The following is a 7,497-nucleotide window of genomic DNA, read 5'->3' on the forward strand; positions in this document are numbered from 1 at the left end:
AACCTCAAGGCCCACAGACAATCACCATATGACTTCAAAAAGTCATCATAAAAGAATTCTGATCTAATCGATAGGATTTATTATGCACTTAATGTGTGGGGGGCACTGAAAGTGCTTGGGAAAATACAGCTTGGCCTAATGGATAGAGCACAGGTATGGGAGTCAGAAGGACTTGGGTTCTAATTCCAGCTCTGCTACTTGTCCACTGCGTGATCTTGGGCAAGTCACTTCACTTCTCTGTGCCTCTGTTCCCTCATTCGTAAAATGGGGATTAAGATTCCAAGTCCATGTGGAATTGTGTCCAACTTGATTAGCTTGTATCTACCCCAGTGCTTAGTACAGTGCTGGGCACATAGTAAGCGTTTAACAAGTGTCATAAATATATAAAATGAAGGTGGTGGACATGATCCCTTCCCAAGAGGAGTTTACAGTCTACAGGAGAAGACAGACATTAAAAGAAAATTACACATGAAAGGGAAGTAGTAGGGCATAAGGATAGAGAATCAGCATGACTGAGTGAATAGGGAGTCAGAAGGTCATGAGTTCTAATCCTGGCTCTGGCACATGCCTGTGTGACCTTGGGCAAGTCACTTCACTTCTCTGGGCCTCGGTTACTTCATCTGTAAAATGGGGATTAAGACCGTGAGCCCCATGTGGGACAGGAAGTGTGTCCAACCTGATTAGCTTCTATCTACCTCAGTGCTTAGAACAGTGCTTGGCCCACAGTAAGCACTTAACAAGTACCATAATTATTATTATTAATTCATTCAATCATATTTATTGAGTGCTTACTGTGTGCAGAGCAGTGTACTAAGCACCTGGAAAGTACAATTCAGCAATAGAAACAAACCCTGCCCACACCGGGCTTACAGTCTAGAAGCTACCTGAGTGCTGTGGGGCTGGGGTGAATATTAAAGTGCTTAAGGGGTACACAGTCAAGCGCAGAGGTGACACAGAAGGGAAGGCTATGAGATTTTATATATATATATATATATATATATATATATATAAAATATAATGGCATTTGTTAAGCATTTACTGTGTGCCAGGCACTGTACTAAGCGCTGGAGAAGATACAAGCATATCAGGTTAGACACAGTCCTTGTCCTACATGGGGCCCACAATCTCAATCCCCTTTTACAGATGAGGGAACTGAGGCACAGAGAAATGAAGTGACTTGCCCAAGGTCACACAGCAGGCACGTGGTGGAGCTGGGATTAGAACCCATGACCTTCTGACTCTCGGGTCCGTGCTCCAGCCACTATGCCATGCTGCTTCTTCGGGGAAGGCCTCTTGAAGGAGATACAATTTTAGGAGGGGAAAGTGGCGGACTGTTGGATATAACGGGGAGGGATTTCAAGTTTCACAACTTCACTGTGGAAAACAATTTTCTACTGGATCAAACAGAAAACGCTGGGTCCTGAGCGGAAGCGATTAGTACGAGCCTTTGCACAGAGAAAGGGCACGATGAATACCAATTACTGATTGGTGTTTGAAAATGAACAATAAGTCGCCGGTTACAAATTCTCAAAGGAACATGCATCAGTCCTTAGCTGCAGCAACAGGAGGACCTATAAGATGAAGTTGATGCATGTCAGCAAGGCATAGATGCTCCTTTACTTGAGGATTTCCAAAACACTTATTCACCCGTCAATTCAGAGGAAAATTGATGGATCATGTGGTTTTCCACAACCGGTTGCACCTTAAATTCACGCCACAGGTTCAGCACAACTGCTGCCAGAATATGCTGTGGCAGTATTAGACAATGCTCTTTCTCATCAGTATGCAAAAGAGCAACTGTGGATGGAACCAGCCATGATTTAACCACTGGATCAAGGAATAATTAACTGCCCAAAACGGCAGTATCAGGGGATTTGCTGCAGCGCGATGTGGCTTCAAGATTTCTTAGAAAATTTTTCTATCCTGGATACTACCTTTGGGTGCGATCTTGTGGCCAGGGACTATGTCTACCAACTCTGTTGTAGTGTACTCTCCCCAAGCGCTTAGTTCGTTGCTCGGCACACAGTAAGAGTGCAATAAATAACGACTGATTGATTGATGGCAGAAGGTAGAACAAAATCCAGCTGATCCATGCTTAAAGTTCTGCCCAAACCCACTGAAAATCCTGGATTTGCTGAAGTTGGCTTCACTGACATACGTTAATAATCTGAAGGGCAACAAAATGTGTTCAAATGGCTGCATGTAGACAATGGTATCCAAGATGACGACATGTGAGATGATAGTCTACATCCAGGAGCCTAAAGAACGTCATGCCTCTGGACAAAGAGCTATATGTGAGTGAATCGAATCAGAGACCACACCTAAACTTGGGCCCAGAAGGCATGGAAATAGAGTGGATAAAACATTAATTTCAAGATCCATCATTTTCAGCAGAAATTTATCTAAAAAGGCCCAAAAGCTGAGATTCTAAAGTTCGTGACACTGGGCCAGGTCATAAAAAAAAATTAAGCTACCATTTCAGCATGGTAACACTTAACCATAGCCTCGACGACAATACGTACTATAAAATAAATCATTTCTCCACATTCCTTACCTGCTATTTTATGAAAAGTTGGCATAAGTGTACATCAGGTTCTCTCCCAGCTATCAGCAAAAAGCCTGAAGTAGCTAGGTCCAGAAACTTTCAAATGCACTTAAAACCTTTGCCTCCTCTTCTCCGTGTCCATTATATATGCGGAACATCTCTAAAACTACAAGAATATAAGAGAAACATCCAGCTCCAGGCCCTGGCTCCCCCCACCAGTAATCTCTGGTTTCACCAGCTTTGTTTAAAAAAGAGCAGAATGTTGAGGAAGGGCTGTTCACCTACAAGCTAGACCTCGACAAATCAATCAATTGTATTTATTGAGCGCTTACTATGTGCAGAGCACTGACAAAGAAATCATATCGAGAAAGGCAGTGATTCTCAATCATAACCTGTGGGCAGCTGAAATGCCCACTTTGGAAACAGAGCAGCAGAGTGGCCTAGTGGATATGATTTAGGAGGCAGGAGGACCTGGGCTCTAATCCCGGCTCTGCCGTTTGTCTGCTGGGTGACCTTGGGCAAGTGGCTTTACTTCTCTGTGCCTCAGCTACCTCACCTGTAAAATGGGGATTGAGACTGTGAGCCCCGTGGTCATGGGTTCGAATCCCGGCTCCACCACTTGTCAGCCGTGTGACCTTGGGCAAGTCACTTAACTTCTCTGGGCCTCAGTTCCCTCATCTGTAAAATGGGGACGAAGACTGTGAGCCCCACGTGGGACAACCTTGATCACCTTGCATTCCCCACCCCCCCAGCACTTAGAACAGTGCTTTTAGACTGGGAGCCCACTGTTGGGTAGGGACTGTCTCTATATGTTGCCAACTTGTACTTCCCAAGTGCTTAGTACAGTGCTCTGCACACATAAGTGCTCAATAAATACGACTGATTGATTGATTGATAGTAAGCGCTTAACAAATACCACCATTAATATTATTATTATTATTATTATATGGGCCGTGTCCAACCTGGTTTCCTTGGATTTACCCCAGCATTTAGTACAGTGCCTGGCACACAGTAGAAGCAGCGTGGCTCAGTGGAAAGAGCACGGGCTTGGGAGTCAGAGGTCATGGGTTCAAATCCCGGATCCACCAATTGTCAGCTGTGTGACTTTGGGCAAGTCACTTCACTTCTCTGGGCCTCAGTTACCTTATCTGTAAAATGGGGATTAAGACTGTGAGCCCCATGTGGGACAATCTGATCACCTTATATCCTCCCCAGCGCTTAGAACAGTGATTTGCACATAGTAAGTGCTTAAATGCCATTATTATAGTAAGCACTTAAATACCACTGAAAAATAAACCACACACTCATAAGGAGTGAGTCTTAGGTGTTAAACTGGATCTGTGCGCGGTGCTCCCTTCCCTGACCGGCCATTAGAAGCATACCTTAGCGGCATAAACAGTTTTCATGCTGGCCCAGTCACTGGGAGAATTCTCAGCCTTTGGGGGCCACATAGGGCATTTACCTACGTGGATTTCTATATCAGAAGAAACGTGTGGCGATTCTATGGCCTTCAAGACTTAGGTTTAATATCTGCAAAAGCTTGCCAACTGTGACTATACTTTCTGTTCAGCCTCATTGGCCGCTTTATGTATCTCGTACGTGGCTGGAGGGGTGAGTCAAGAAACCATCCAAATTAAAAGGAAAATCTATCCATTTGAAAAAGGAGCTATCGCTGTCCATAAAACCACAGTGGATGGACTATAACCGCAAGATGAACTTAACAGAATTTGACCAAAAGAAAGAGGCAACTCACCTTCATTGATTCACCAGTGGCATGGATTCCAAATTCTATAGCTGTGCGGTACTCTTCTGCAAAAGAAGATATTTTTCACTAAATGCTCTTACTAATACAATAAAAGTAGGGGCAGACCACATTAGTTTCAAAAAATAAAAATAAACAGATCAACAGAATCATCACTAACTTTCCCTGCACAAATATCCAGCTAAAGCAGAGTGAAAAATCAAGGTTGAGTAATGGGAGGTAGTAGTACTAAGACAAACAAAAATGAACACAAGCTGCATGCAGGACACATAAGCAGAGACAAAGAGTATCTGTGAGCTCACTTGTTCACTAACTTGATTTAAAATCAATCAGCTGTATCTACTGAGTGCTTAGTATGCACAGCACTGTACTAAGCTCTTGGGAGAGTATTATATAATAGTAGGCATGTTCCCTGCCTACATGGAGCTTACAGTCTAGATGGTGAGACAGACAATAAAATAAATTATGGATATGTTCATGAGGGCTGTGGGGCTGAGGGGAGGGTGAATAAAGGGCACAAATCCAAGTTCAAGGGTGACACAGAAGGGAGAGGGAGTAGGGGAAATGAAGATGATAGTATTTGTCAAGCGCTTCCTATGTGCCAAGCACTGTTCTAAGCCCTGGGGTAGATACAAGGTAATCAGGTTGTCCCATATGGGGCTCACAGTCTTAATCCCCATTTTACGGATGAGGTAACTGAGGCACAGAGAAGTGAAGTGACTTGCCTAAGGTCACACAGCAGACAAGTGGCAGAGCTGGGATTAGAACCCATGGCCTTTGACTCCCAAGCCTGTGCTCTTGTCACTAGGCCATGCTGCTTCTATCACCTTTGAGGGCTTGTTGTGGAAGTCCTCTTGGAGGAAATGTGATTTTAATAAGGCTTTAATAATGAATTCCTTTGAGACCCACCAAATAACCACTGTAGTTTTTTCTGGGACTTGAACGATTCTTAAAGTTAAATTCTGTCATGGTCAACTTCCCCAGTCAATCAGCCAATCAATTGTATTTGCTGAGTGCATACTGTGTGCAGAGCACTGTGCTAAGCACTTGGAAGGGTACATGCAATGTAATAGAGTCAGTAAACACGCTCCCTCCTTTCAAGGAGTCTAAACAGCCTAAAATTTCCTGACTTGGCCGTAAGTTAGCCAACAAATATCGAATATCCACAGGGGCATATACTGAACCAGCATTTAGGAGGGAAAACTCAGCCTGGTTCTAAAATCTGATGGCAATTGGTGGGATGGATGGTTTTGACTCCTACTCATCATCAGTCGTATGTATTGAGCGCTTACTGTGTGCAGAGCACTGTACTAAGCGCTTGGGAAGTACAAGTTAGCAACATATAGAAACAGTCCCTACCCAACAGCGGGCTCACAGTCTAAAAGGGGGAGACAGAGAACAAAACCAAACATCCTAACAAAATAGTGAATAGAACATGGGCCTGGGAATCAGAAGGACCAGGGGTCTAATTCCGGTTTCGTGACTCGTCTGCTGTTTGACCTTGGGCAAGCCACTCAACTTTTTTGCGCCTCAGCTGCCTGACCTGTAAAATGGGGATTAAGACTGTGACACCCATGTGGGACAAAGACTGCATCCCACCTAATTCTCTTGTCTAATAATACTACCACTAATAATAATGATGGCATTTATGAAGCACACACTATGTGCAAAGCACTGTTCTAAGTGCTGGGGAAGTTACAAGGTGATCAGGTTGTCCCACACAGTCGACCCCCATTTTACAGATGAGGTAGCTGAGGCACAGAGAAGTTAAGTGACTTGCCCAAAGTCACACAGCTGACAATTGGCAGAGCCAGAATTTGAACCCATGATCACTGACTCTAAAGCCCGTGCTGTTTCCACTGAGCCACGCTGCTTCTACAGTGCCCGGCACACAATAAGTGATTAATACTATTAAAACAGAAGAAGAAGAAAAAAGCACACAGAATCCACAGGCCCAGGGCTGATACAGTCCAAAGAGAAAACCTGAGCCTTAAGCCAGGCTCAAGTGGTCTCTGGAGGAGGAGGAGGGAGTAATAAGAGTCTTACTGCTTGTTGTTCATTCATTCAGTCAGCCGTATTTATTGAGCGCTTACTGTGTGCAGAGCACTGTACTAAGCGCTTGGAAAGTACAATATTACTGGTGTTTAACCTCTCTTCCCAAACACTTAGGACAGCACTCTATACCCAGTGAGTGTTCAATAAAATCCTGCTCCCCACATATACCCAGTGCTTAGAACAGTGCTTTGCACATAGTAAGCGCTTAATAAATGCCATTATTATTATATTATATACGACCCCCTACTGTCCACTTCCTCTCCTCTCCCATAATAAATCAATCAATCAATCAATCGTATTTATTGAGCGCTTACTATGTGCAGAGCACTGTACTAGGCGCTTGGGAAGTACAAATTGGCAACACATAGAGACAGTCCCTACCCAACAGTGGGCTCACAGTCTAAAAGGGGGAGCCAGAGAACAGAACCAAACATACCAACAAAATAAAATAAATAGGATAGAAATGTACAAGTAAAATAAATAAAGAGTAATAAATATGTACAACCATATATACATATATACAGGTGCTGTGGGGAAGGGAAGGAGGTAAGATGGGGGGATGGAGAGGGGGACGAGGGGGAGAGGAAGGAAGGGGCTCAGTCTGGGAAGGCCTCCTGGAGGAGGTGAGCTCTCAGCAGGGCCTTGAAGGGAGGAAGAGAGCTAGCTTGGCGGAGGGGCAGAGGGAGGGCATTCCAGGCCCGGGGGATGACGTGGGCCGGGGGTCGATGGCGGGACAGGCGAGAACGAGGTACGGTGAGGAGATTAGCGGTGGAGGAGCGGAGGGTGCGGGCTGGGCTGGAGAAGGAGAGAAGGGAGGTGAGATAGGAGGGGGCGAGGTGATGGACAGCCTTGAAGCCCAGGGAGAGGAGTTTCTGCCTGATGCGCAGATTGATTGGTAGCCACTGGAGATTTTTGAGGAATAATAATAATAATAATAATGATGGCATTTGTTAAGCGCTATGTGCCAAGCACTGTTCTAAGCACTGGGCTAGGTACAAGGTAGTCAGGTTGTCCCAGCCGGGGACTCAAAGTCTCAATGCCCATTTTTCAGAGGAGGTAACTGAGACCCAGAGAAGTGAAGTGACTTGCCCGAGGTCACACAGCAGACAACTGGCGGAGCTGGGATTAGAACCCA

At 44.8% G+C, this 7,497-nt stretch overlaps 1 protein-coding gene across 1 annotated transcript in view; it reads right to left on the reverse strand.

Annotated features, from left to right (window-relative positions):
- Positions 1-4,344, reverse strand: part of PER2 (period circadian regulator 2) — a 62,600-nt gene extending 58,256 nt beyond the window's left edge. Inside the window, exons 1-2 of the mRNA XM_038764427.1 lie at positions 4,299-4,344; positions 2,555-2,711 (exon numbers count right to left, since the gene is read on the reverse strand). The gene's annotated coding sequence lies outside the window, so the exon portion shown is untranslated. The remainder of the gene's footprint in view (positions 1-2,554; positions 2,712-4,298) is intronic.
- Between the last annotated feature and the right edge of the window lie 3,153 nt (positions 4,345-7,497).

Source organism: Tachyglossus aculeatus, chromosome 1 (assembly GCF_015852505.1).
Source record: "Tachyglossus aculeatus isolate mTacAcu1 chromosome 1, mTacAcu1.pri, whole genome shotgun sequence".
Lineage (NCBI taxonomy): Eukaryota > Metazoa > Chordata > Mammalia > Monotremata > Tachyglossidae > Tachyglossus > Tachyglossus aculeatus.